The following is a 26,919-nucleotide window of genomic DNA, read 5'->3' on the forward strand; positions in this document are numbered from 1 at the left end:
TCAAGTCTCATCACGCAAAAATACAGAACGCTTGCCTCTACCGCCATGAGGGGGCAGTCAAGCTCGAAGCCACGCCCACTGCCCAAAAAAAGCCATGCAGAGTCTCTGTGGCGCAATCGGTTAGTGCGTTTGGCTGTTAACCGAAAGGTTGGTGGTTCAAGCCCACCCAGGGACTGTCTGACTTATGCGTATTACGGGAGTTAACGCAAACATTCTGCCGCCAAAACGCTCTCCTTACGCATTATACACGCTCCTTGGCAAAATATTTCTCCAAGGGTGACCTGTTAAGTGCAGTGTAATGCATGACTCAACCTGGAGGCTCCTCTGTCTTTTGTCAAAATTGCACAAGCAAAGTGAAAAAACAACCTTTTTGTCATATTGCTATGAAAGTCATACACAAACAAGGAAAAATTCAAAAAGGCTGAGAGACCAAATGACGGCACTTGGGAAAAATTTTGACATTAAATCTCTTTCTTTAACAAGTCAGACCAGGAAGTTATTGACTACTTGTAGTGTGCTACTTTACCTGTTACCTACACAGCAGATATCAACCTTATGACAAACATAAAGAAATCGAACACACACTCTAATGAAGGGGTGAGAGGTGGTAATGATCGAGGCCAATCCCACAGACAACTACAGCAAGTCTCTCTGGCGCAATTGGCCAGCGCGTTCGGCTGTTAACTGAAAGGTTGGTGGTTCGAGCCCATCCAGGGACGAGTGTGTGTACCAACAAATCTACCGGTAAGCAACCAGTTGTAGGTTTGGTAGCAAATCGATAGCTGTACTGGGTAACTTGTCCCACTGAACCCACAAGTTGTCATTTAGTTGACAAGAGTTAAGGTGCCCAAGCATGCTGAGCTATTTGATGAGAGATATTACAATTGTATTGTAACTGGTAATCTTGCTGTATAGCACCTCCTAATTTTCGGTTCAAGTTTGACATAGATCAGCAGCATTTCACTCAAGTCTCATCACGCAAAATACAGAACGCTTGCATCTACCGCCATGATGGGGCAGTCAAGCTCGAAAACAGACCCACTGCCAAAAAAAGCCAGGCAGAGTCTCTGTGGCGCAATCGGTTAGCGCGTTCGGCTGTTAACCGAAAGGTTGGTGGTTCAAGCCCACCCAGGGACGTTCAGACTTATGCGTATTATGGGAGTTAACGCAAACATTCTGCCGCCAAAACGCTCTCCTTATGCATTATACACGCTCCTTGGCAAAATATTTCTCCAAGGGTGACCTGTTAAGTGCAGTGTAATGCATGACTCAACCTGGAGGCTCCTCTGTCTTTTGTCAAAATTGCACAAGCAAAGTGAAAAACAACCTTTTTGTCATATTTCTATGAAAGTCACACACAAACAAGAAAAAATTCAAAAAGGCTGAGAGACCAAATGAGGGCACTTGGGAAAAAATTTGACATTAAATCTCTTTCTTTAACAAGTCAGACCAGGAAGTTATTGACCACTTGTTGTGTGCTACTTTACTTGTTACCTACACAGCAGATATCAACCTTATGACAAACATAAATAAATCGAACACACACTCTAATGAAGGGGTGATAGGTGGTAATGATCGAGGCCAATCCCACAGTCAACTACAGCAAGTCTCTGTGGCGCAATTGGCCAGCGCGTTCGGCTGTTAACCGAAAGGTTGGTGGTTCGAGCCCACCCAGGGACGAGACTGTGTACCAACATATCTACCGGTCAGCAACCAGTTGTAGGTTTGGTAGCAAATCGATAGCTGTACTGGGGAACTGAACCCACAAGTTATCCTTTAAGTCATTTGGTTGACAAGAGTTAAGGTGCCAAAGCATGCTGAGCTATTTGATGAGAGATATTACAATTGTATTGTAACTGGTAATCTTGCTGTATAGCACCTCCTACTTTTCGGTTCAAGTTTGACATAGATCAGCAGCATTTCACTCAAGTCTCATCACGCAAAAATTCAGAACGCTTGCATCTGCCGCCATGAGGGGGCAGTCAAGCTCGAAGCCACGCCCACTGCCAAAAAAAGCCAAGCAGAGTCTCTGTGGCGCAATCGGTTAGCGCGTTCGGCTGTTAACCGAAAGGTTGGTGGTTCGAGCCCACCCAGGGACGATCTGACTTATGCGTATTATGGGAGTTAACGCAAACATTCTGCCGCCAAAACGCTCTCCTTATGCATTATACACGCTCCTTGTCAAAATATTTCTCCAAGGGTGACCTGTTAAGTGCAGTGTAATGCATGACTCAACCTGGAGGCTCCTCTATCTTTTGTCAAAATTGCACAAGCAAAGTGAAAAAACAACCTTTTTGTCATATTGCTATGAAAGTCATACACAAACAAGGAAAAATTCAAAAAGGCTGAGAGACCAAATGAGGGCACTTGAGAAAAAATTTGACATTAAATCTCTTTCTTTAACAAGTCAGACCAGGAAGTTATTGACTACTTGTAAGTGTGCTACTTTACTTGTTACCTACACAGCAGATATCAACCTTATGACAAACATAAATAAATCGAACACACACTCTAATGAAGGGGTGAGAGGTGGTAATGATCGAGGCCAATCCCACAGACAACTACAGCAAGTCTCTCTGGCGCAATTGGCCAGTGCGTTCAGCTGTTAACCGAAAGGTTGGTGGTTCGAGCCCACCCAGGGATGAGTGTGTGTACCAACAAATCTACCGGTAAGCAACCAGTTGTAGGTTTGGTAGCAAATCGATAGCTGTACTGGGTAACTTGTCCCACTGAACCCACAAGTTATCCTTTAAGTCATTTGGTTGACAAGAGTTAAGGTGCCAAAGCATGCTGAGCTATTTGATGAGAGATATTACAATTGTATTTTAACTGGTAATCTTGCTGTATAGCACCTCCTACTTTTCGGTTCAAGTTTGACATAGATCAGCAGCATTTCACTCAAGTCTCATCACGCAAAAATACAGAACGCTTGCCTCTACCGCCATGAGGGGGCAGTCAAGCTCGAAGCCACGCCCACTGCCCAAAAAAAGCCATGCAGAGTCTCTGTGGCGCAATCGGTTAGTGCGTTTGGCTGTTAACCGAAAGGTTGGTGGTTCAAGCCCACCCAGGGACTGTCTGACTTATGCGTATTACGGGAGTTAACGCAAACATTCTGCCGCCAAAACGCTCTCCTTACGCATTATACACGCTCCTTGGCAAAATATTTCTCCAAGGGTGACCTGTTAAGTGCAGTGTAATGCATGACTCAACCTGGAGGCTCCTCTGTCTTTTGTCAAAATTGCACAAGCAAAGTGAAAAAACAACCTTTTTGTCATATTGCTATGAAAGTCATACACAAACAAGGAAAAATTCAAAAAGGCTGAGAGACCAAATGACGGCACTTGGGAAAAATTTTGACATTAAATCTCTTTCTTTAACAAGTCAGACCAGGAAGTTATTGACTACTTGTAGTGTGCTACTTTACCTGTTACCTACACAGCAGATATCAACCTTATGACAAACATAAAGAAATCGAACACACACTGTAATTGAAGGGATGAGAGGTGGTAATAATCGAGGCCACACCCAGAGACAGCTACAGCAAGTCTCTCTGGCGCAATCGGCCAGCGCGTTCGGCTGTTAACCGAAAGGTTGGTGGTTCGAGCCCACCCAGGGACGAGTGTGTGTACCAACAAATCTACCGGTCAGCAACCAGTTGTAGGTTTGGTAGCAAATCAATAGCTGTACTGGGTAACTTGTCCCACTGAACCCACAAGTTATCCTTTAAGTCATTTGGTTGACAAGAGTTAAGGTGCCAAAGCATGCTGAGCTATTTGATGAGAGATATTACAATTGTATTTTAACTGGTAATCTTGCTGTATAGCACCTCCTACTTTTCGGTTCAAGTTTGACATAGATCAGCAGCATTTCACTCAAGTCTCATCACGCAAAAATACAGAACGATTGCATCTGCCGCCATGAGGGGGCAGTCAAGCTCGAAGCCACGCCCACTGCCGAAAAAAGCCAGGCAGAGTCTCTGTGGCGCAATCGGTTAGCGCGTTCGGCTGTTAACCGAAAGGTTGGTGGTTCAAGCCCACCCAGGGATGGTCTGACTTATGCGTATTATGGGAGTTAACGCAAACATTCTGCCGCCAAAACGCTCTCCTTACGCATTATACACGCTCCTTGGCAAAATATTTCTCCAAGGGTGACCTGTTAAGTGCAGTGTAATGCATGACTCAACCTGGAGGCTCCTCTATCTTTTGTCAAAATTGCACAAGCAAAGTGAAAAAACAACCTTTTTGTCATATTGCTATGAAAGTCACACACAAACAAGAAAAAATTCAAAAAGGCTGAGAGACCAAATGAGGGCACTTGGGAAAATATTTGACATTAAATCTCTTTCTTTAACAAGTCAGACCAGGAAGTTATTGACCACTTGTTGTGTGCTACTTTACTTGTTACCTACACAGCAGATATCAACCTTATGACAAACATAAAGAAATCGAACACACACTGTAATTGAAGGGATGAGAGGTGGTAATAATCGAGGCCACGCCCACAGACAGCTACAGCAAGTCTCTGTGGCGCAATAGGCCAGCGCGTTCGGCTGTTAACCGAAAGGTTGGTGGTTCGAGCCCACCCAGGGAAGAGTGTGTGTACCAACAAATCTACCGGTAAGCAACCAGTTGTAGGTTTGGTAGCAAATCGATAGCTGTACTGGGTAACTTGTCCCACTGAACCCACAAGTTGTCATTTAGTTGACAATAGTTAAGGTGCCAAAGCATGCTGAGCTGTTTGATGAGAGATATTACAATTGTATTGTAACTGGTAATAATGCTGTATAGCACCTCCTACTTTTCGGTTCAAGTTTGACATAGATCAGCAGCATTTCACTCAAGTCTCATCACGCAAAAATACAGAACGCTTGCATCTGCCGCCATGAGGGGGCAGTCAAGCTCGAAGCCACGCCCACTGCCAAAAAATGCCAGGCAGAGTCTCTGTGGCGCAATCGGTTAGCGCGTTCGGCTGTTAACCGAAAGGTTGGTGGTTCGAGCCCACCCAGGGACGAGTGTGTGTACCAACAAATTGAACGGTCAGCAACCAGTTGTAGGTTTGGTAGCAAATCGATAGCTGTACTGGGTAACTTGTCCCACTGAACCCACAAGTTATCCTTTAAGTCATTTGGTTGACAAGAGTTAAGGTGCCAAAGCATGCTGAGCTATATGATGAGAGATATTACAATTGTATTGTAACTGGTAATCTTGCTGTATAGCACCTCCTACTTTTCGGTTCAAGTTTGACAAAGATCAGCAGCATTTCACTCAAGTCTCATCACGCAAAAATTCAGAACGCTTGCATCTACCGCCATGAGGGGGCAGTCAAGCTCGAAGCCACGCCCACTGCCAAAAAAAGCCAGTTAGAGTCTCTGTGGCGCAATCGGTTAGCGCGTTCGGCTGTTAACCGAAAGGTTGGTGGTTCAAGCCCACCCAGGGACTGTCTGACTTATGCGTATTATGGGAGTTAACGCAAACATTCTGCCGCCAAAACGCTCTCCTTATGCATTATACACGCTCCTTGGCAAAATATTTCTCCAAGGGTGACCTGTTAAGTGCAGTGTAATGCATGACTCAACCTGGAGGCTCCTCTATCTTTTGTCAAAATTGCACAAGCAAAGTGAAAAAACAACCTTTTTGTCATATTGCTATGAAAGTCACACACAAACAAGAAAAAATTCAAAAAGGCTGAGAGACCAAATGAGGGCACTTGGGAAAATATTTGACATTAAATCTCTTTCTTTAACAAGTCAGACCAGGAAGTTATTGACCACTTGTTGTGTGCTACTTTACTTGTTACCTACACAGCAGATATCAACCTTATGACAAACATAAAGAAATCGAACACACACTGTAATTGAAGGGATGAGAGGTGGTAATAATCGAGGCCACGCCCACAGACAGCTACAGCAAGTCTCTGTGGCGCAATAGGCCAGCGCGTTCGGCTGTTAACCGAAAGGTTGGTGGTTCGAGCCCACCCAGGGAAGAGTGTGTGTACCAACAAATCTACCGGTAAGCAACCAGTTGTAGGTTTGGTAGCAAATCGATAGCTGTACTGGGTAACTTGTCCCACTGAACCCACAAGTTGTCATTTAGTTGACAATAGTTAAGGTGCCAAAGCATGCTGAGCTGTTTGATGAGAGATATTACAATTGTATTGTAACTGGTAATAATGCTGTATAGCACCTCCTACTTTTCGGTTCAAGTTTGACATAGATCAGCAGCATTTCACTCAAGTCTCATCACGCAAAAATACAGAACGCTTGCATCTGCCGCCATGAGGGGGCAGTCAAGCTCGAAGCCACGCCCACTGCCAAAAAATGCCAGGCAGAGTCTCTGTGGCGCAATCGGTTAGCGCGTTCGGCTGTTAACCGAAAGGTTGGTGGTTCGAGCCCACCCAGGGACGAGTGTGTGTACCAACAAATTGAACGGTCAGCAACCAGTTGTAGGTTTGGTAGCAAATCGATAGCTGTACTGGGTAACTTGTCCCACTGAACCCACAAGTTATCCTTTAAGTCATTTGGTTGACAAGAGTTAAGGTGCCAAAGCATGCTGAGCTATATGATGAGAGATATTACAATTGTATTGTAACTGGTAATCTTGCTGTATAGCACCTCCTACTTTTCGGTTCAAGTTTGACAAAGATCAGCAGCATTTCACTCAAGTCTCATCACGCAAAAATTCAGAACGCTTGCATCTACCGCCATGAGGGGGCAGTCAAGCTCGAAGCCACGCCCACTGCCAAAAAAAGCCAGTTAGAGTCTCTGTGGCGCAATCGGTTAGCGCGTTCGGCTGTTAACCGAAAGGTTGGTGGTTCAAGCCCACCCAGGGACTGTCTGACTTATGCGTATTATGGGAGTTAACGCAAACATTCTGACGCCAAAACGCTCTCCTTACGCATTATACACGCTCCTTGGCAAAATATTTCTCCAAGGGTGACCTGTTAAGTGCAGTGTAATGCATGACTCAACCTGGAGGCTCCTCTATCTTTTGTCAAAATTGCACAAGCAAAGTGAAAAAACAACCTTTTTGTCATATTGCTATGAAAGTCATACACAAACAAGGAAAAATTCAAAAAGGCTGAGAGACCAAATGAGGGCACTTGAGAAAAAATTTGACATTAAATCTCTTTCTTTAAGAAGTCAGACCAGGAAGTTATTGACTACTTGTAGTGTGCTACTTTACTTGTTACCTACACAGCAGATATCAACCTTATGACAAACATAAATAAATCGAACACACACTCTAATGAAGGGGTGATAGGTGGTAATGATCGAGGCCAATCCCACAGACAACTACAGCAAGTCTCTGTGGCGCAATTGGCCAGAGCGTTCGGCTGTTAACCGAAAGGTTGGTTGTTCGAGCCCACCCATGGACGAGACTGTGTACCAACAAATCTACCGGTCAGCAACCAGTTGTAGCTTTGGTAGCAAATCGATAGCTGTACTGGGTAACTTGTCCCACTGAACCCACAAGTTGTCATTTAGTTAACAAGAGTTAAGGTGCCAAAGCATGCTGAGCTATTTGATGATAGATATTACAATTGTATTGTAACTGGTAATCTTGCTGTATAGCACCTCCTACTTTTCGGTTCAAGTTTGACATAGATCAGCAGCATTTCACTCAAGTCTCATCACGCAAAAATACAGAACGCTTGCATCTACCGCCATGAGGGGGCAGTCAAGCTCAAAGCCACGCCCACTGCCAAAAAACAGCCAGGCAGAGTCTCTGTGGCGCAATCGGTTAGCGCATTCGGCTGTTAACCGAAAGGTTGGTGGTTCAAGCCCACCCAGGGACTTTCTGACTTATGCGTATTACGTGAGTTAAAGCAAACTTTCTGCCACCAAAACGCTCTCCTTACGCATTATACACGCTCCTTGGCAAAATATTTCTCCAAGGGTGACCTGTTAAGTGCAGTATAATGCATGACTCAACCTGGAGGCTCCTCTGTCTTTTGTCAAAATTGCACAAGCAAAGTGAAAAAACAACCTTTTTGTCATATTGCTATGAAAGTCACACACAAACAAGAAAAAATTCAAAAAGGCTGAGAGACCAAATGAGGGCACTTGGGAAAATATTTGACATTAAATCTCTTTCTTTAACAAGTCAGACCAGGAAGTTATTGACTACTTGTAGTGTGCTACTTTACCTGTTACCTACACAGCAGATATCAACCTTATGACAAACATAAAGAAATCGAACACACACTCTAATGAAGGGGTGAGAGGTGATAACTATCGTGGCCACGCCCGCAGACAACTACAGTAAGTCTCTGTGGCGCAATTGGCCAGCGCGTTCGGCTGTTAACCGAAAGGTTGGTGGTTCGAGCCCACCCAGGGACGAGTGTGTGTACCAACAAATCTACCGGTAAGCAACCAGTTGTAGGTTTGGTAGCAAATCGATAGCTGTACTGGGTAACTTGTCCCACTGAACCCACAAGTTATCCTTTAAGTCATTTGGTTGACAAGAGTTAAGGTGCCAAAGCATGCTGAGCTATTTGATGAGAGATATTACAATTGTATTGTAACTGGTAATAATGCTGTATAGCACCTCCTACTTTTCGGTTCAAGTTTGACATAGATCAGCAGCATTTCACTCAAGTCTCATCACGCAAAAATACAGAACGCTTGCCTCTACCGCCATGAGGGGGCAGAGAAGCTCGAAGCCACGCCCACTGCCCCAAAAAAAGCCAGGCAGTGTCTCTGTGGCGCAATCGGTTAGCGCGTTCGGCTGTTAACCGAAAGGTTGGTGGTTCAAGCCCACCCAGGGGCGGTCTGACTTATGCGTATTACGGGAGTTAACGCAAACATTCTGCCGCCAAAACGCTCTCCTTACGCATTATACACGCTCCTTGGCAAAATATTTCTCCAAGGGTGACCTGTTAAGTGCAGTGTAATGCATGACTCAACCAGGAGGCTCCTCTGTCTTTTGTCAAAATTTCACAAGCAAAGTGAAAAAACAACCTTTTTGTCATATTGCTATGAAAGTCATACACAAACAAGGAAAAATTCAAAAAGGCTGAGAGACCAAATGACGGCACTTGGGAAAAATTTTGACATTAAATCTCTTTCTTTAACAAGTCAGACCAGGAAGTTATTGACTACTTGTAGTGTGCTACTTTACCTGTTACCTACACAGCAGATATCAACCTTATGACAAACATAAAGAAATCGAACACACACTCTAATGAAGGGGTGAGAGGTGGTAATGATCGAGGCCAATCCCACAGACAACTACAGCAAGTCTCTCTGGCGCAATTGGCCAGCGCGTTCGGCTGTTAACTGAAAGGTTGGTGGTTCGAGCCCATCCAGGGACGAGTGTGTGTACCAACAAATCTACCGGTAAGCAACCAGTTGTAGGTTTGGTAGCAAATCGATAGCTGTACTGGGTAACTTGTCCCACTGAACCCACAAGTTGTCATTTAGTTGACAAGAGTTAAGGTGCCCAAGCATGCTGAGCTATTTGATGAGAGATATTACAATTGTATTGTAACTGGTAATCTTGCTGTATAGCACCTCCTAATTTTCGGTTCAAGTTTGACATAGATCAGCAGCATTTCACTCAAGTCTCATCACGCAAAATACAGAACGCTTGCATCTACCGCCATGATGGGGCAGTCAAGCTCGAAAACAGACCCACTGCCAAAAAAAGCCAGGCAGAGTCTCTGTGGCGCAATCGGTTAGCGCGTTCGGCTGTTAACCGAAAGGTTGGTGGTTCAAGCCCACCCAGGGACGTTCAGACTTATGCGTATTATGGGAGTTAACGCAAACATTCTGCCGCCAAAACGCTCTCCTTATGCATTATACACGCTCCTTGGCAAAATATTTCTCCAAGGGTGACCTGTTAAGTGCAGTGTAATGCATGACTCAACCTGGAGGCTCCTCTATCTTTTGTCAAAATTGCACAAGCAAAGTGAAAAAACAACCTTTTTGTCATATTGCTATGAAAGTCACACACAAACAAGAAAAAATTCAAAAAGGCTGAGAGACCAAATGAGGGCACTTGGGAAAATATTTGACATTAAATCTCTTTCTTTAACAAGTCAGACCAGGAAGTTATTGACCACTTGTTGTGTGCTACTTTACTTGTTACCTACACAGCAGATATCAACCTTATGACAAACATAAAGAAATCGAACACACACTGTAATTGAAGGGATGAGAGGTGGTAATAATCGAGGCCACGCCCACAGACAGCTACAGCAAGTCTCTGTGGCGCAATAGGCCAGCGCGTTCGGCTGTTAACCGAAAGGTTGGTGGTTCGAGCCCACCCAGGGAAGAGTGTGTGTACCAACAAATCTACCGGTAAGCAACCAGTTGTAGGTTTGGTAGCAAATCGATAGCTGTACTGGGTAACTTGTCCCACTGAACCCACAAGTTGTCATTTAGTTGACAATAGTTAAGGTGCCAAAGCATGCTGAGCTGTTTGATGAGAGATATTACAATTGTATTGTAACTGGTAATAATGCTGTATAGCACCTCCTACTTTTCGGTTCAAGTTTGACATAGATCAGCAGCATTTCACTCAAGTCTCATCACGCAAAAATACAGAACGCTTGCATCTGCCGCCATGAGGGGGCAGTCAAGCTCGAAGCCACGCCCACTGCCAAAAAATGCCAGGCAGAGTCTCTGTGGCGCAATCGGTTAGCGCGTTCGGCTGTTAACCGAAAGGTTGGTGGTTCGAGCCCACCCAGGGACGAGTGTGTGTACCAACAAATTGAACGGTCAGCAACCAGTTGTAGGTTTGGTAGCAAATCGATAGCTGTACTGGGTAACTTGTCCCACTGAACCCACAAGTTATCCTTTAAGTCATTTGGTTGACAAGAGTTAAGGTGCCAAAGCATGCTGAGCTATATGATGAGAGATATTACAATTGTATTGTAACTGGTAATCTTGCTGTATAGCACCTCCTACTTTTCGGTTCAAGTTTGACAAAGATCAGCAGCATTTCACTCAAGTCTCATCACGCAAAAATTCAGAACGCTTGCATCTACCGCCATGAGGGGGCAGTCAAGCTCGAAGCCACGCCCACTGCCAAAAAAAGCCAGTTAGAGTCTCTGTGGCGCAATCGGTTAGCGCGTTCGGCTGTTAACCGAAAGGTTGGTGGTTCAAGCCCACCCAGGGACTGTCTGACTTATGCGTATTATGGGAGTTAACGCAAACATTCTGACGCCAAAACGCTCTCCTTACGCATTATACACGCTCCTTGGCAAAATATTTCTCCAAGGGTGACCTGTTAAGTGCAGTGTAATGCATGACTCAACCTGGAGGCTCCTCTATCTTTTGTCAAAATTGCACAAGCAAAGTGAAAAAACAACCTTTTTGTCATATTGCTATGAAAGTCATACACAAACAAGGAAAAATTCAAAAAGGCTGAGAGACCAAATGAGGGCACTTGAGAAAAAATTTGACATTAAATCTCTTTCTTTAAGAAGTCAGACCAGGAAGTTATTGACTACTTGTAGTGTGCTACTTTACTTGTTACCTACACAGCAGATATCAACCTTATGACAAACATAAATAAATCGAACACACACTCTAATGAAGGGGTGATAGGTGGTAATGATCGAGGCCAATCCCACAGACAACTACAGCAAGTCTCTGTGGCGCAATTGGCCAGAGCGTTCGGCTGTTAACCGAAAGGTTGGTTGTTCGAGCCCACCCAGGGACGAGACTGTGTACCAACAAATCTACCGGTCAGCAACCAGTTGTAGCTTTGGTAGCAAATCGATAGCTGTACTGGGTAACTTGTCCCACTGAACCCACAAGTTGTCATTTAGTTAACAAGAGTTAAGGTGCCAAAGCATGCTGAGCTATTTGATGATAGATATTACAATTGTATTGTAACTGGTAATCTTGCTGTATAGCACCTCCTACTTTTCGGTTCAAGTTTGACATAGATCAGCAGCATTTCACTCAAGTCTCATCACGCAAAAATACAGAACGCTTGCCTCTACCGCCATGAGGGGGCAGTCAAGCTCGAAGCCACGCCCACTGCCCAAAAAAAGCCATGCAGAGTCTCTGTGGCGCAATCGGTTAGTGCGTTTGGCTGTTAACCGAAAGGTTGGTGGTTCAAGCCCACCCAGGGACTGTCTGACTTATGCGTATTACGGGAGTTAACGCAAACATTCTGCCGCCAAAACGCTCTCCTTACGCATTATACACGCTCCTTGGCAAAATATTTCTCCAAGGGTGACCTGTTAAGTGCAGTGTAATGCATGACTCAACCTGGAGGCTCCTCTGTCTTTTGTCAAAATTGCACAAGCAAAGTGAAAAAACAACCTTTTTGTCATATTGCTATGAAAGTCATACACAAACAAGGAAAAATTCAAAAAGGCTGAGAGACCAAATGACGGCACTTGGGAAAAATTTTGACATTAAATCTCTTTCTTTAACAAGTCAGACCAGGAAGTTATTGACTACTTGTAGTGTGCTACTTTACCTGTTACCTACACAGCAGATATCAACCTTATGACAAACATAAAGAAATCGAACACACACTGTAATTGAAGGGATGAGAGGTGGTAATAATCGAGGCCACACCCAGAGACAGCTACAGCAAGTCTCTCTGGCGCAATCGGCCAGCGCGTTCGGCTGTTAACCGAAAGGTTGGTGGTTCGAGCCCACCCAGGGACGAGTGTGTGTACCAACAAATCTACCGGTCAGCAACCAGTTGTAGGTTTGGTAGCAAATCAATAGCTGTACTGGGTAACTTGTCCCACTGAACCCACAAGTTATCCTTTAAGTCATTTGGTTGACAAGAGTTAAGGTGCCAAAGCATGCTGAGCTATTTGATGAGAGATATTACAATTGTATTTTAACTGGTAATCTTGCTGTATAGCACCTCCTACTTTTCGGTTCAAGTTTGACATAGATCAGCAGCATTTCACTCAAGTCTCATCACGCAAAAATACAGAACGATTGCATCTGCCGCCATGAGGGGGCAGTCAAGCTCGAAGCCACGCCCACTGCCGAAAAAAGCCAGGCAGAGTCTCTGTGGCGCAATCGGTTAGCGCGTTCGGCTGTTAACCGAAAGGTTGGTGGTTCAAGCCCACCCAGGGATGGTCTGACTTATGCGTATTATGGGAGTTAACGCAAACATTCTGCCGCCAAAACGCTCTCCTTACGCATTATACACGCTCCTTGGCAAAATATTTCTCCAAGGGTGACCTGTTAAGTGCAGTGTAATGCATGACTCAACCTGGAGGCTCCTCTATCTTTTGTCAAAATTGCACAAGCAAAGTGAAAAAACAACCTTTTTGTCATATTGCTATGAAAGTCACACACAAACAAGAAAAAATTCAAAAAGGCTGAGAGACCAAATGAGGGCACTTGGGAAAATATTTGACATTAAATCTCTTTCTTTAACAAGTCAGACCAGGAAGTTATTGACCACTTGTTGTGTGCTACTTTACTTGTTACCTACACAGCAGATATCAACCTTATGACAAACATAAAGAAATCGAACACACACTGTAATTGAAGGGATGAGAGGTGGTAATAATCGAGGCCACGCCCACAGACAGCTACAGCAAGTCTCTGTGGCGCAATAGGCCAGCGCGTTCGGCTGTTAACCGAAAGGTTGGTGGTTCGAGCCCACCCAGGGAAGAGTGTGTGTACCAACAAATCTACCGGTAAGCAACCAGTTGTAGGTTTGGTAGCAAATCGATAGCTGTACTGGGTAACTTGTCCCACTGAACCCACAAGTTGTCATTTAGTTGACAATAGTTAAGGTGCCAAAGCATGCTGAGCTGTTTGATGAGAGATATTACAATTGTATTGTAACTGGTAATAATGCTGTATAGCACCTCCTACTTTTCGGTTCAAGTTTGACATAGATCAGCAGCATTTCACTCAAGTCTCATCACGCAAAAATACAGAACGCTTGCATCTGCCGCCATGAGGGGGCAGTCAAGCTCGAAGCCACGCCCACTGCCAAAAAATGCCAGGCAGAGTCTCTGTGGCGCAATCGGTTAGCGCGTTCGGCTGTTAACCGAAAGGTTGGTGGTTCGAGCCCACCCAGGGACGAGTGTGTGTACCAACAAATTGAACGGTCAGCAACCAGTTGTAGGTTTGGTAGCAAATCGATAGCTGTACTGGGTAACTTGTCCCACTGAACCCACAAGTTATCCTTTAAGTCATTTGGTTGACAAGAGTTAAGGTGCCAAAGCATGCTGAGCTATATGATGAGAGATATTACAATTGTATTGTAACTGGTAATCTTGCTGTATAGCACCTCCTACTTTTCGGTTCAAGTTTGACAAAGATCAGCAGCATTTCACTCAAGTCTCATCACGCAAAAATTCAGAACGCTTGCATCTACCGCCATGAGGGGGCAGTCAAGCTCGAAGCCACGCCCACTGCCAAAAAAAGCCAGTTAGAGTCTCTGTGGCGCAATCGGTTAGCGCGTTCGGCTGTTAACCGAAAGGTTGGTGGTTCAAGCCCACCCAGGGACTGTCTGACTTATGCGTATTATGGGAGTTAACGCAAACATTCTGCCGCCAAAACGCTCTCCTTATGCATTATACACGCTCCTTGGCAAAATATTTCTCCAAGGGTGACCTGTTAAGTGCAGTGTAATGCATGACTCAACCTGGAGGCTCCTCTATCTTTTGTCAAAATTGCACAAGCAAAGTGAAAAAACAACCTTTTTGTCATATTGCTATGAAAGTCACACACAAACAAGAAAAAATTCAAAAAGGCTGAGAGACCAAATGAGGGCACTTGGGAAAATATTTGACATTAAATCTCTTTCTTTAACAAGTCAGACCAGGAAGTTATTGACCACTTGTTGTGTGCTACTTTACTTGTTACCTACACAGCAGTTATCAACCTTATGACAAACATAAAGAAATCGAACACACACTGTAATTGAAGGGATGAGAGGTGGTAATAATCGAGGCCACGCCCACAGACAGCTACAGCAAGTCTCTGTGGCGCAATAGGCCAGCGCGTTCGGCTGTTAACCGAAAGGTTGGTGGTTCGAGCCCACCCAGGGAAGAGTGTGTGTACCAACAAATCTACCGGTAAGCAACCAGTTGTAGGTTTGGTAGCAAATCGATAGCTGTACTGGGTAACTTGTCCCACTGAACCCACAAGTTGTCATTTAGTTGACAATAGTTAAGGTGCCAAAGCATGCTGAGCTGTTTGATGAGAGATATTACAATTGTATTGTAACTGGTAATAATGCTGTATAGCACCTCCTACTTTTCGGTTCAAGTTTGACATAGATCAGCAGCATTTCACTCAAGTCTCATCACGCAAAAATACAGAACGCTTGCATCTGCCGCCATGAGGGGGCAGTCAAGCTCGAAGCCACGCCCACTGCCAAAAAATGCCAGGCAGAGTCTCTGTGGCGCAATCGGTTAGCGCGTTCGGCTGTTAACCGAAAGGTTGGTGGTTCGAGCCCACCCAGGGACGAGTGTGTGTACCAACAAATTGAACGGTCAGCAACCAGTTGTAGGTTTGGTAGCAAATCGATAGCTGTACTGGGTAACTTGTCCCACTGAACCCACAAGTTATCCTTTAAGTCATTTGGTTGACAAGAGTTAAGGTGCCAAAGCATGCTGAGCTATATGATGAGAGATATTACAATTGTATTGTAACTGGTAATCTTGCTGTATAGCACCTCCTACTTTTCGGTTCAAGTTTGACAAAGATCAGCAGCATTTCACTCAAGTCTCATCACGCAAAAATTCAGAACGCTTGCATCTACCGCCATGAGGGGGCAGTCAAGCTCGAAGCCACGCCCACTGCCAAAAAAAGCCAGTTAGAGTCTCTGTGGCGCAATCGGTTAGCGCGTTCGGCTGTTAACCGAAAGGTTGGTGGTTCAAGCCCACCCAGGGACTGTCTGACTTATGCGTATTATGGGAGTTAACGCAAACATTCTGACGCCAAAACGCTCTCCTTACGCATTATACACGCTCCTTGGCAAAATATTTCTCCAAGGGTGACCTGTTAAGTGCAGTGTAATGCATGACTCAACCTGGAGGCTCCTCTATCTTTTGTCAAAATTGCACAAGCAAAGTGAAAAAACAACCTTTTTGTCATATTGCTATGAAAGTCATACACAAACAAGGAAAAATTCAAAAAGGCTGAGAGACCAAATGAGGGCACTTGAGAAAAAATTTGACATTAAATCTCTTTCTTTAAGAAGTCAGACCAGGAAGTTATTGACTACTTGTAGTGTGCTACTTTACTTGTTACCTACACAGCAGATATCAACCTTATGACAAACATAAATAAATCGAACACACACTCTAATGAAGGGGTGATAGGTGGTAATGATCGAGGCCAATCCCACAGACAACTACAGCAAGTCTCTGTGGCGCAATTGGCCAGAGCGTTCGGCTGTTAACCGAAAGGTTGGTTGTTCGAGCCCACCCAGGGACGAGACTGTGTACCAACAAATCTACCGGTCAGCAACCAGTTGTAGCTTTGGTAGCAAATCGATAGCTGTACTGGGTAACTTGTCCCACTGAACCCACAAGTTGTCATTTAGTTAACAAGAGTTAAGGTGCCAAAGCATGCTGAGCTATTTGATGATAGATATTACAATTGTATTGTAACTGGTAATCTTGCTGTATAGCACCTCCTACTTTTCGGTTCAAGTTTGACATAGATCAGCAGCATTTCACTCAAGTCTCATCACGCAAAAATACAGAACGCTTGCATCTACCGCCATGAGGGGGCAGTCAAGCTCAAAGCCACGCCCACTGCCAAAAAACAGCCAGGCAGAGTCTCTGTGGCGCAATCGGTTAGCGCATTCGGCTGTTAACCGAAAGGTTGGTGGTTCAAGCCCACCCAGGGACTTTCTGACTTATGCGTATTACGTGAGTTAAAGCAAACTTTCTGCCACCAAAACGCTCTCCTTACGCATTATACACGCTCCTTGGCAAAATATTTCTCCAAGGGTGACCTGTTAAGTGCAGTATAATGCATGACTCAACCTGGAGGCTCCTCTGTCTTTTGTCAAAATTGCACAAGCAAAGTGAAAAAACAACCTTTTTGTCATATTGCTATGAAAGTCACACACAAACAAGAAAAAATTCAAAAAGGCTGAGAGACCAAATGAGGGCACTTGGGAAAATATTTGACATTAAATCTCTTTCTTTAACAAGTCAGACCAGGAAGTTATTGACTACTTGTAGTGTGCTACTTTACCTGTTACCTACACAGCAGATATCAACCTTATGACAAACATAAAGAAATCGAACACACACTCTAATGAAGGGGTGAGAGGTGATAACTATCGTGGCCACGCCCGCAGACAACTACAGTAAGTCTCTGTGGCGCAATTGGCCAGCGCGTTCGGCTGTTAACCGAAAGGTTGGTGGTTCGAGCCCACCCAGGGACGAGTGTGTGTACCAACAAATCTACCGGTAAGCAACCAGTTGTAGGTTTGGTAGCAAATCGATAGCTGTACTGGGTAACTTGTCCCACTGAACCCACAAGTTATCCTTTAAGTCATTTGGTTGACAAGAGTTAAGGTGCCAAAGCATGCTGAGCTATTTGATGAGAGATATTACAATTGTATTGTAACTGGTAATAATGCTGTATAGCACCTCCTACTTTTCGGTTCAAGTTTGACATAGATCAGCAGCATTTCACTCAAGTCTCATCACGCAAAAATACAGAACGCTTGCCTCTACCGCCATGAGGGGGCAGAGAAGCTCGAAGCCACGCCCACTGCCCCAAAAAAAGCCAGGCAGTGTCTCTGTGGCGCAATCGGTTAGCGCGTTCGGCTGTTAACCGAAAGGTTGGTGGTTCAAGCCCACCCAGGGGCGGTCTGACTTATGCGTATTACGGGAGTTAACGCAAACATTCTGCCGCCAAAACGCTCTCCTTACGCATTATACACGCTCCTTGGCAAAATATTTCTCCAAGGGTGACCTGTTAAGTGCAGTGTAATGCATGACTCAACCAGGAGGCTCCTCTGTCTTTTGTCAAAATTTCACAAGCAAAGTGAAAAAACAACCTTTTTGTCATATTGCTATGAAAGTCATACACAAACAAGGAAAAATTCAAAAAGGCTGAGAGACCAAATGACGGCACTTGGGAAAAATTTTGACATTAAATCTCTTTCTTTAACAAGTCAGACCAGGAAGTTATTGACTACTTGTAGTGTGCTACTTTACCTGTTACCTACACAGCAGATATCAACCTTATGACAAACATAAAGAAATCGAACACACACTCTAATGAAGGGGTGAGAGGTGGTAATGATCGAGGCCAATCCCACAGACAACTACAGCAAGTCTCTCTGGCGCAATTGGCCAGCGCGTTCGGCTGTTAACTGAAAGGTTGGTGGTTCGAGCCCATCCAGGGACGAGTGTGTGTACCAACAAATCTACCGGTAAGCAACCAGTTGTAGGTTTGGTAGCAAATCGATAGCTGTACTGGGTAACTTGTCCCACTGAACCCACAAGTTGTCATTTAGTTGACAAGAGTTAAGGTGCCCAAGCATGCTGAGCTATTTGATGAGAGATATTACAATTGTATTGTAACTGGTAATCTTGCTGTATAGCACCTCCTAATTTTCGGTTCAAGTTTGACATAGATCAGCAGCATTTCACTCAAGTCTCATCACGCAAAATACAGAACGCTTGCATCTACCGCCATGATGGGGCAGTCAAGCTCGAAAACAGACCCACTGCCAAAAAAAGCCAGGCAGAGTCTCTGTGGCGCAATCGGTTAGCGCGTTCGGCTGTTAACCGAAAGGTTGGTGGTTCAAGCCCACCCAGGGACGTTCAGACTTATGCGTATTATGGGAGTTAACGCAAACATTCTGCCGCCAAAACGCTCTCCTTATGCATTATACACGCTCCTTGGCAAAATATTTCTCCAAGGGTGACCTGTTAAGTGCAGTGTAATGCATGACTCAACCTGGAGGCTCCTCTGTCTTTTGTCAAAATTGCACAAGCAAAGTGAAAAACAACCTTTTTGTCATATTTCTATGAAAGTCACACACAAACAAGAAAAAATTCAAAAAGGCTGAGAGACCAAATGAGGGCACTTGGGAAAAAATTTGACATTAAATCTCTTTCTTTAACAAGTCAGACCAGGAAGTTATTGACCACTTGTTGTGTGCTACTTTACTTGTTACCTACACAGCAGATATCAACCTTATGACAAACATAAAGAAATCGAACACACACTGTAATTGAAGGGATGAGAGGTGGTAATAATCGAGGCCACGCCCACAGACAGCTACAGCAAGTCTCTGTGGCGCAATCGGCCAGGGCGTTCAGCTGTTAACCGAAAGGTTGGTGGTTCGAGCCCACCCAGGGACGAGTGTGTGTACCAACAAATCTAACGGTCAGCAACCAGGTGGGTATTCCTCGAAAGTAGCTAAAGAAAGCTAGGCTATAGCCGGAAAGTGTCGCTTGAACTCGCTCCATCTCCCAATTAAGCCTCAAGTTGTTCCACGAAGACATTTTAGCTGCATCTCGGTGAGGCTAATCCAAGCAAGGCTTACATAGCCTGGCTAAGTGCGAGTGCACGAGGAACGTAAGAAGCCCTGACTAGTGGATTGTGGAAAAAGGGAGATGGCAGAAAAGGAGAGCAAGACAAGAGCTGTTACTTTTTCGGCAGCAAAAGAAATAATGCTGATGGAGCTGTATGAGGATTTTAAAAGTGTCATCACCAGAAATGGTAATACAGCTGCGATCAATAAAGCGAAGAAACGCCATGGCTAACAAGTGCTGACAGACTAAATGTGTAAGTTATGAAAGTCCTCATGTATTTATGCTCTCCTCTTTGTGTTATAATTTGTTTACATAAAGCATGTTGAATTGTCTCTGTTTGAGATGTACAGCACACATATACTGGCCCTGCTCAGTTTATTAATAACCCAATAATCGACACGCATCATCATACTTTGTGACTATATTATCGTGAGTGTGTGACCCACATTTTTCACTGTTACATCTCAACAGGAGCAATCTAAACAGCCAAAAGCGTACATGGCAGCAGGTGAAGGTAAAGTACAGGAACATATTTCTCTCTCTATTTAATTTTTTTTTTATTGGCGGTTGGCAAACAACTTAAAGCAGCATTACGCCACCAACTGGTAAGGAGTGTGGATCTCATGACAATTATATATACCTATATTTATATATACCAATATATATATATATATATATATATATATATATATATATATATATATATATATACACCCATACACTCATATATACACCCATATCCACATATACACCCTTATATCTACATATTCCTACACTTTTACATAGTCCCTACTCATATACACTTATTTATATACTTTATATATACTAAATTCTATTATATAACCTACACTGTTTTAAATAATAAAAAATGACCTGATATCCTCTGTTTCCTGATTCTTTTTGCAATAAATCTACTATATCCAATTTCATTTTCATCCTACTAAGATTTCTAATTAAATTATTTCTCTGAGCCTGATAATTCCTAAAACATAATATAACATGTTCAATTGTCTCATCTTCCCCACACTCACATTTCCCTGACTGATATTTTCCTATCATATATAGGTTTTTATTCAATCCATTATGTCCTATTCGAAGTCTTGTTATAATTGTCTCTTCTCTCCTACTTCTTTCTGTTCTTCTCATTTCCCTATTTTCGGTTGTATTTTATACAACCAACGTCCTTTTCTTTCTTCCTCCCATAACTTTTGCCATCTCTCTTCCATTTTTTGTTTTATAATACCCTTTACCTCTTTTACACTCAGTCTTACATTAATATCAATCATTACTCGTTTTACACTCTGTTTAGCCATTCTATCTGCCATTTCATTTCCCTCAACTCCATAATGCGCTGGTACCCATATAAAATTTACTGTAAGCCCCATCATATTAATCCTATAAAGAGTTTGTTCTATTTCAATTAATATATCTGGTCTACTATCCGCCCCCCATCTCCATAATGTCTGTTCTGATCTGGTCGATTTCTGCCCGCATTGCTTTTGTAGTATTGGCGACTTCTGACAGCATTCCTTGCAGTTCCGATTTAAGTGTGTTGAAGTCATCCGCCAGCGCACTTTTGAGTTCATTCCTTATGATTTTAGAAAAGATAAGACCTCCTCTTTGATAGCTTCAGCGGTCATGTCTGAATTTTTTGGCCGAGTGGGTGTGGGCTGGTTCGGTACACCTGGCGGTTGTCTCGTGGTAGGTCGTGACCTATTAGCATTAGCTTTGCCGCCGTATTTGTTTTTTTGGAGCTTTTCTGCCATTCAAATCGTCGCTCTGCGTGCTGTTAGACCGTTTGCCTCCCTGTGTTGTCTTTCGCAAACGTTTAGGCTGAGTTTCACATATATTTAGCTGTTTTCATAAAAAAATATTGTTGATTCTGCAGGAGCTCTGAAAAATGCTGCCTACTCCATGTCTGCTCACGAGCGCCCCTGTTTAATTTATTTTTAAACTAGAAATGCACTCAGAGAGTGCAGACCTCTGCCAAGTAAGCTTTGTTTTATAAGCGCATTTTTTTTTATCCAGCCATATATTGTAGTGAATGGTCTGAAGCGATGCGTCTGCAGAAAGTTGTGCATAGATTCAGCTGGCTCGTGTTCCGATTGAAAAGGTTTACAAAGTTAAGATGCTATCTTTCAGATGCGACTTCTCAGAAACGGCAAAGACGGCTTCCATTTGTGTTTAGAGCTGTAACAAAATCCGGGTTATCCAGTTTTCAACCCGGATAAATACGTCACCCGGGCAGACCGGATGGTGGCATGCATTTGTTCTGGGGAACGCTGTGACGCTTTGACGCTTTGCGGTAAGACGTGTTGCATCACTTCCTGTTACCTTGCTTGTGCACTGTGAAATTTCTTGCTCCGCTTGGAGTACTGATAATCACTTTATTTCGATCTATAACTTACACAATTTTGCATAGTTAAACTCTATAGCTTACCGTTCTGTTCTAACACACTCCTACAGATCTTCAATCTTTATTTTCACTTTTTAACGGTGTGTCTGGTTCTCTAGCGTAGCATGGCTACCGGTTCTCTTCCTCCTCCTGCTTTCACCTGCTCCGTGTGTCAGATGTTTAGTTACTCCTCTGCCTCCTTTAGCGATAATGGTACATGTAACAAATGTAGTCTTTTTGTAGTTTTGGAGGCGAGGTTATCTGCACTGTTGAAAATCAACCGATAGCGAGCCAGGTCCCTTTAGCCAGTGTGGAGCCACCTAGCTTAGCTAGCTCAATTAGCCTCCCCCTAGCAGAACCTGAGCAGCCAGGATTACAACGTGGCTGGGTGACTGTCAGGAAGAGGCATAGCTCTAAAGTCAAGCCCGTTGTTCACCATCGACCTGTCCACGCTTCTAACAGATTTTCCCCACTCAGCGACACACCCGCTGAGGAAAAAACCCTGGTAATTGGCAGCTCCATAGTCAGAAACGTGGCATTAGAGGCACCAGCGGCCATAGTCAAATGCATTCCAGGGGCCAGAGCGGGCGACATAGAATCATATTTAAAACTGCTGGCTAAGGATAAACGTAAATATGGTAAAATAGTTATTCACGTCGGCGTTAATGACACCCGGTTACGCCAATCGGAGGTCACTAAAATTAATGTTGCATCGGTGTGTGATTTTGCCAAAACAATGTCGGACTCCGTAGTTTTCTCTGGACCCCTGCCAAATCTGACCAGCGATGACATGTTTAGCCGCATGTCATCCTACAATCGCTGGTTGTCTAGATGGTGTCCAGCAAACAACGTGGGCTACAGAGATAATTGGCAATCTTTCTGGAGAAAACCTGGTCTGATGAGGAGAGACGGCATCCATCCCACTTTGGAAGGAGCGGCTCTCATTTCTAGAAATATGGACGAATTTATTTGCCACCCTAAAACATGACAACCCAGGGCTCAGACCAGGATGCAGAGTTGTAGTCTTACACACTTCTCTGCAGCTTCCCACCTGCTGCTACCCACCCAATCGATTAACACAAAAGGAGCAAATCCTCTTGTGCAAAAAGAAATTATTAAAACAAAAACTTAACTGAACAAAAACATCAAACTATTAAATGTGGTTTGCTGAATATTAGATCTCTCCTTTCCAAGTCTCTGTTAGTGAATGAGTTGATTTGTGATCATCATATTGATATATTTTGTCTTACAGAAACCTGGCTGAAACAGGAGGATCATGTTAGCATTAATGAAGCAACTCCCTCTGACTGTTTAAATGTTCACGTTCCTGGAACCACAGGCAGAGGAGGAGGAGTGGCAGCTATTTTCAGATCAGGGTTACTAATCAGTCCCAGACCCAAGATTAGTTTGAGCTCTTTTGAATCTCTGATTCTCAGTTTTTCCCACACAAAGTGGAAATCCCAGAAACCTCTTGTGTTTGTTGTTGTGTATCGTCCACCTGGCCCTTATTCTGAGTTTCTGTCTGAATTCTCAGAGTTTTTATCCCAGTTAGTGCTGAGTACAGATAAAGTCATTGTAGTGGGTGACTTTAATATTCATGTAGATGTTGAAAATGACAGCCTGAATATGAACTTTAATTCTATATTAGACTCTATTGGATTTTCTCAGAGTGTTCACAGACCGACTCACTGCCTTAATCACACCCTTGATCTTGTGCTGACTTATGGCATTGAGAGTGAACAGTTAACAGTGTTCCCTCATAACCCTGTCTTATCTGACCATTTTCTGATAACCTTTGAGTTTACATTACTTGACTATACAGTTTCTGAGAAGAAATTTACATATAGAAGGTGTTTATCAGAGGATGCTGTAACCAGATTTAAAGAGTTAATTCCATCATCCTTTTCTTCACTGCCATGTGCAGATATGACAGAGGACGACTACCTAAACTTTACTCCAGCAACACTTGACTGTCTTGTTGACAGCACTATAGTTTCAATGCGTACAGCACTGGACAATGTTGCCCCTCTGAAAAGGAAGGTAATCAGTCAGAAGAGGTTGGCTCCTTGGTATAATTCACAGCTGCGTGCTTTAAAGCAGACTGCAAGAAAGCTGGAGAGACAGTGGCGTTCCTCTAATTAAGAAGAATCTCAATTAGTCTGGAAAGATAGTTTAATAACGTATAAGAAAGCCCTTCGTAAAGCTAGAACTGCTTATTATTCATCATTGATAGAAGAGAATAAGAATAATCCCAGGTTTCTTTTCAGCACTGTAGCCAGTCTGACAAAGAGTCCGAGCTCTGCTGAGCCAGTTATTCCTTTAACTCTCAGCAGTGATGATTTCATGAGCTTCTTTATCAATAAAATTGTTTCTATTAGAGAGAAGATTGATGGAGTCCTTCCCACTATTATCAGTGATGTATCATCAAGTACAGCAGCTTTAGAAGTATCTTTAGAACCTGATTTGTATTTAGACGGCTTCTGTCCAGTTGATCTCTCTGATCTAACAACAGCAATAGTCTCTTCTAAACCATCAACTTGTGTTTTAGACCCAATCCCAACCAGACTGTTCAAGGAGATATCTATAAAACCAGATGAACCCAATAGGTTGATCAGACTACAAGCATGTCTTAAAGACATAAAGACTTGGATGACTCAGAACTGTCTGCTTCTAAATTCAGACAAACTGAAGTCGTTATCTTTGGACCTGAGCGCTTCAGGAAGAAATTGTCTAGCTATATAGTTACTCTAGATGGTATTTCCTTGGCTTCTAGTTCTACAGTGAGGAACCTTGGAGTTATTTTTGACCAGAACTTATCATTTGACTCGCATATGAAACAGGTTTCTAGGACTGCCTTCTTTCATCTTCGTAACATTGTTAAAATCAGGAACATCTTGTCTCAGAGTGATGCAGAAAAACTAGTCCATGCATTTGTTACTTCAAGATTGGACTACTGTAATTCTTTATTATTGGGCTGTCCCACATATTCTCTGAAAAGCCTTCAGTTGATCCAAAATGCTGCAGCCAGAGTTCTGATGAGAACTAACAGGAGAGATCATATTTCTCCAGTTTTAGCTTCTCTTCATTGGCTCCCTGTTAAATTCAGAATCAGAATCAGAATCAGAATCGCTTTTTATTGCCAGGTATGTGGACACACACGAGGAATTTGACTCCGGTTACACCTCACTCTCTTTAGTGCAACAATTACAAATAAATAGACAAAAAAATAGACATAGAACAAGATTAAATCAGAAGTGCAAATTGGTGCATGGTGCAAGGATGAAACACTGAAGTCCGGTTTTAGCTGTTTAACACAGAGACAGCCTGAGGGAAGAAACAGTTCCTGTGTCTTGTTGTTTTGGCGTACAGAGTTCTGTAGCGCCTTGCAGAAGGGAGGAGTTTAAACAGTTTGTGTCCAGGGTGTGATGGGTCTGCAGAGATGTAACCTGCCCGTTTCCTGACTCTGGACGGGTACAGATCCTGGATGGAGGGCAGGCTGACACCAATAATCTTCTCTGCAGACCTTATTGTCCGTTGCAGTCTGTTTTTTTCCTGTTTGGTGGTTGATCCGAACCAAACGGTGATGGATGAACAGAGAACAGACTGAACAATGGCGGTGTAAAACTGGATCAGCAGCTCCTTAGGTAGGTTGAGCTTCCTGAGCTGCCGCAGGAAGTACAACCTCTGCTGGGCCTTTTTGATGGTAGTGACTGTGTTGGTCTCCCACTTCAGGTCCTGAGAGATTGTGGGGCCCAGAAACCTGAAGGATTCCACAGCAGACACTGCGTTGTTGGTGATGGTGATGGGTGGCAGAGTGGGGGGGCTTCTCCTAAAGTCCACTGTCATCTCCACTGTTTTTAGCGTGTTCAGCTCCAGATTGTTCTGACCACACCAGCAGACCAGCCGTTCAACCTCCCGTCTGTATGCAGACTCATCACCGTCCCGGATGAGGCCGATGACTGTTGTGTCATCTGCAAACTTCAGGAGTTTAACAGACGGGTCTCTTGAGGTGCAGTCGTTGGTGTAAAGGGAGAAGAGCAGTGGGGAGAGTACACACCCCTGGGGGGCACCTGTGCTGATGGTCCGGGTGCTGGATGTGATGCTCCTCAGCCTCACCTGCTGCTTCCTGTCAGTCAGGAAGTTTGTAATCCACTGACAGGTGGAGGAGGGCGCAGTGAGCTGGGTGAGTTTGTTGCGGAGGATGGCTGGGACGATGGTGTTGAACGCCGAACTGAAGTCGACAAACAGGATCCTGGCGTACGTCCCTGCAGAGTCGAGGTGTTGCAGGATGTAGTGCAGTCCCATGTTAACGGCATCATCCGCTGACCTGTTCGCTCGGTAGGCGAACTGCAGGGGGTCCAGCAGGGGGTCTGTAATGTCCTTCAGGTACCCCAACACCAGTCTCTCGAAGGACTTCATGACTACAGATGTGAGGGCAACAGGCCTGTAGTCGTTCAGTCCTGTGATGGTGGGTTTCTTGGGGACCGGGATTATTGTGGAGAGTTTGAAGCATGAGGGGACTTCGCACAGCTCCAGGGATCTGTTGAAGATCCGGGTGAAGATGGGGGCCAGTTGGTCAGCGCAGACCTTCAGGCAGGAAGGTGACACACCGTCTGGGCCGGGTGCCTTCCTGATCATTCAGAATAGAATTTAAGATTCTTCTCCTAACATATAAAGCTCTTAATGACCGAGCTCCATCATATCTTAAAGATCTCATGATTAGATATTTTCCTAACAGAGCACTTCGTTCCCAAACTGCAGGTTTACTTGAGGTTCCCAGAGTTTCTAAAAGTAGAATGGGAGGCAGAGCCTTCAGTTATCAGGCCCCTCTCTTGTGGAATAAGCTGCCAGTAAATGTCCGGGAAGCAGACACCCTTTCCACTTTTAAGACCAGGCTTAAAACTTTCCTTTTTGATAAAGCTTATAGTTAGGGATGGCTCAGGTGATCCTGAAACATCCCATAGTTAAGCTGCTATAGGCCTAGACTGCTGGGGGGCCTCATCTGTCACACCTTTCCTCACTTTACTCTCTTTATGTATGTGTGACATTATTGTGGTCATTAA

General features: G+C 44.0%; 26 non-coding genes across 26 annotated transcripts; all 26 read left to right on the top strand.

Annotated features, from left to right (window-relative positions):
• The first annotated feature begins 101 nt into the window (after positions 1-101).
• trnan-guu (transfer RNA asparagine (anticodon GUU)) lies at positions 102-175 on the top strand. The gene has a single exon. It is a non-coding gene; the product is annotated as a tRNA-Asn (tRNA).
• An 888-nt stretch (positions 176-1,063) lies between these two features.
• trnan-guu (transfer RNA asparagine (anticodon GUU)) lies at positions 1,064-1,137 on the top strand. The gene has a single exon. It is a non-coding gene; the product is annotated as a tRNA-Asn (tRNA).
• A 469-nt stretch (positions 1,138-1,606) lies between these two features.
• trnan-guu (transfer RNA asparagine (anticodon GUU)) lies at positions 1,607-1,680 on the top strand. Its single transcript has one exon. It is a non-coding gene; the product is annotated as a tRNA-Asn (tRNA).
• Positions 1,681-2,025: 345 nt separating this feature from the next.
• On the top strand, positions 2,026-2,099 carry trnan-guu (transfer RNA asparagine (anticodon GUU)). Its single transcript has one exon. It is a non-coding gene; the product is annotated as a tRNA-Asn (tRNA).
• A 900-nt stretch (positions 2,100-2,999) lies between these two features.
• On the top strand, positions 3,000-3,073 carry trnan-guu (transfer RNA asparagine (anticodon GUU)). Its single transcript has one exon. It is a non-coding gene; the product is annotated as a tRNA-Asn (tRNA).
• Positions 3,074-3,972: 899 nt separating this feature from the next.
• Positions 3,973-4,046, top strand: trnan-guu (transfer RNA asparagine (anticodon GUU)). Its single transcript has one exon. It is a non-coding gene; the product is annotated as a tRNA-Asn (tRNA).
• Positions 4,047-4,936: 890 nt separating this feature from the next.
• trnan-guu (transfer RNA asparagine (anticodon GUU)) lies at positions 4,937-5,010 on the top strand. Its single transcript has one exon. It is a non-coding gene; the product is annotated as a tRNA-Asn (tRNA).
• A 354-nt stretch (positions 5,011-5,364) lies between these two features.
• Positions 5,365-5,438, top strand: trnan-guu (transfer RNA asparagine (anticodon GUU)). Its single transcript has one exon. It is a non-coding gene; the product is annotated as a tRNA-Asn (tRNA).
• Positions 5,439-6,328: 890 nt separating this feature from the next.
• Positions 6,329-6,402, top strand: trnan-guu (transfer RNA asparagine (anticodon GUU)). Its single transcript has one exon. It is a non-coding gene; the product is annotated as a tRNA-Asn (tRNA).
• A 354-nt stretch (positions 6,403-6,756) lies between these two features.
• On the top strand, positions 6,757-6,830 carry trnan-guu (transfer RNA asparagine (anticodon GUU)). The gene has a single exon. It is a non-coding gene; the product is annotated as a tRNA-Asn (tRNA).
• An 890-nt stretch (positions 6,831-7,720) lies between these two features.
• On the top strand, positions 7,721-7,794 carry trnan-guu (transfer RNA asparagine (anticodon GUU)). Its single transcript has one exon. It is a non-coding gene; the product is annotated as a tRNA-Asn (tRNA).
• A 470-nt stretch (positions 7,795-8,264) lies between these two features.
• trnan-guu (transfer RNA asparagine (anticodon GUU)) lies at positions 8,265-8,338 on the top strand. The gene has a single exon. It is a non-coding gene; the product is annotated as a tRNA-Asn (tRNA).
• Positions 8,339-8,694: 356 nt separating this feature from the next.
• trnan-guu (transfer RNA asparagine (anticodon GUU)) lies at positions 8,695-8,768 on the top strand. The gene has a single exon. It is a non-coding gene; the product is annotated as a tRNA-Asn (tRNA).
• Positions 8,769-9,656: 888 nt separating this feature from the next.
• trnan-guu (transfer RNA asparagine (anticodon GUU)) lies at positions 9,657-9,730 on the top strand. Its single transcript has one exon. It is a non-coding gene; the product is annotated as a tRNA-Asn (tRNA).
• An 890-nt stretch (positions 9,731-10,620) lies between these two features.
• On the top strand, positions 10,621-10,694 carry trnan-guu (transfer RNA asparagine (anticodon GUU)). Its single transcript has one exon. It is a non-coding gene; the product is annotated as a tRNA-Asn (tRNA).
• Positions 10,695-11,048: 354 nt separating this feature from the next.
• Positions 11,049-11,122, top strand: trnan-guu (transfer RNA asparagine (anticodon GUU)). Its single transcript has one exon. It is a non-coding gene; the product is annotated as a tRNA-Asn (tRNA).
• An 890-nt stretch (positions 11,123-12,012) lies between these two features.
• trnan-guu (transfer RNA asparagine (anticodon GUU)) lies at positions 12,013-12,086 on the top strand. The gene has a single exon. It is a non-coding gene; the product is annotated as a tRNA-Asn (tRNA).
• Positions 12,087-12,985: 899 nt separating this feature from the next.
• On the top strand, positions 12,986-13,059 carry trnan-guu (transfer RNA asparagine (anticodon GUU)). Its single transcript has one exon. It is a non-coding gene; the product is annotated as a tRNA-Asn (tRNA).
• Positions 13,060-13,949: 890 nt separating this feature from the next.
• On the top strand, positions 13,950-14,023 carry trnan-guu (transfer RNA asparagine (anticodon GUU)). The gene has a single exon. It is a non-coding gene; the product is annotated as a tRNA-Asn (tRNA).
• Positions 14,024-14,377: 354 nt separating this feature from the next.
• trnan-guu (transfer RNA asparagine (anticodon GUU)) lies at positions 14,378-14,451 on the top strand. The gene has a single exon. It is a non-coding gene; the product is annotated as a tRNA-Asn (tRNA).
• Positions 14,452-15,341: 890 nt separating this feature from the next.
• trnan-guu (transfer RNA asparagine (anticodon GUU)) lies at positions 15,342-15,415 on the top strand. The gene has a single exon. It is a non-coding gene; the product is annotated as a tRNA-Asn (tRNA).
• Positions 15,416-15,769: 354 nt separating this feature from the next.
• Positions 15,770-15,843, top strand: trnan-guu (transfer RNA asparagine (anticodon GUU)). The gene has a single exon. It is a non-coding gene; the product is annotated as a tRNA-Asn (tRNA).
• An 890-nt stretch (positions 15,844-16,733) lies between these two features.
• trnan-guu (transfer RNA asparagine (anticodon GUU)) lies at positions 16,734-16,807 on the top strand. Its single transcript has one exon. It is a non-coding gene; the product is annotated as a tRNA-Asn (tRNA).
• A 470-nt stretch (positions 16,808-17,277) lies between these two features.
• Positions 17,278-17,351, top strand: trnan-guu (transfer RNA asparagine (anticodon GUU)). Its single transcript has one exon. It is a non-coding gene; the product is annotated as a tRNA-Asn (tRNA).
• Positions 17,352-17,707: 356 nt separating this feature from the next.
• trnan-guu (transfer RNA asparagine (anticodon GUU)) lies at positions 17,708-17,781 on the top strand. The gene has a single exon. It is a non-coding gene; the product is annotated as a tRNA-Asn (tRNA).
• Positions 17,782-18,669: 888 nt separating this feature from the next.
• On the top strand, positions 18,670-18,743 carry trnan-guu (transfer RNA asparagine (anticodon GUU)). Its single transcript has one exon. It is a non-coding gene; the product is annotated as a tRNA-Asn (tRNA).
• Positions 18,744-26,919: the final 8,176 nt, after the last annotated feature.

This window comes from Odontesthes bonariensis, chromosome 8 (assembly GCF_027942865.1).
Source record: "Odontesthes bonariensis isolate fOdoBon6 chromosome 8, fOdoBon6.hap1, whole genome shotgun sequence".
In the NCBI taxonomy this organism is placed as follows: domain Eukaryota; kingdom Metazoa; phylum Chordata; class Actinopteri; order Atheriniformes; family Atherinopsidae; genus Odontesthes; species Odontesthes bonariensis.